This window comes from Macrobrachium rosenbergii, chromosome 26, assembly GCF_040412425.1.
Source record: "Macrobrachium rosenbergii isolate ZJJX-2024 chromosome 26, ASM4041242v1, whole genome shotgun sequence".
NCBI lineage: Eukaryota > Metazoa > Arthropoda > Malacostraca > Decapoda > Palaemonidae > Macrobrachium > Macrobrachium rosenbergii.
In genome coordinates, this window is record NC_089766.1 from 283508 (window position 1) to 284436 (window position 929).

A 929-nucleotide genomic window follows, 5' to 3' on the forward strand; every position below is an offset into this window, starting at 1 on the left:
GAAGGGTATTAGTATATTCAGGTCCATGCCAAGGGTACCGTTTGAGACAGTAAGGTTCATCTCTACCTGAAGTAAAGTTACGCAGTTTAATCCCTTTATTTTTTGTAAATTTATTCTGGGGCATTTCTGGGGCAGTCCCAGAATGAATACAGGGGGGAAATGGATAGAAACAAAGTAGGAAAAACAACAAAAAAATACTTTGAAACAACGCCAAGTCTAAAATCAACAGCCAAACGGCCCCGTGGTAACTGTTTAAAATCATAATTCAGAAGGAAATAAAGGGAGAACAACAAAAAACAACAAAAAAGACTTTGAAACAACGCCCCGTCTAAAACCAACAGCAAACGGCCCCGTGGTAACAATTATACCCCAGGGGAAATGTTTACCTAAAAAACTCACACCCCATGCCCCAGGGGCGTCTGTTTAATAAGTTCAGAAGGAGATAAAGGGAGAACAACGTAGGAAAAACAACAAAAAAAGACTTTGAAACAACGCCAAGTCTAAAACCAACAGCAAACGGCCCCGTGGTAACAATTATACCCCCAGGGGAAATGTTTACCTAAAAAACTCATACCCCATGACCCAGGGGCATCTCTTTATAAGTCCAGAAGGAAATAAATGGAGAACAACGTAGGAAAAACAACAAAAAAAGACTTTGAAACAACGCCAAGTCTAAAACCAACAATTCTACTGAGGCGAAATATTTACCTAAAAAACATATACCCCCAAGGAGCGTCTGTTCAACCGGCAATGTCATGCCCACGGGGCACTCCGCTGCTGCCCCCCTGCGGGTGTAACCCCATTAGGATACAGTGAGTGATTTAGGGGTGATGGGAGGGGGAGAAGGGCCCTCCCCCTTTCCCACAGACATGACAAATATCCGTGACCTTACGAAGCTGGGAGTTGATAGTGAAAGAGAAAGTGATGTT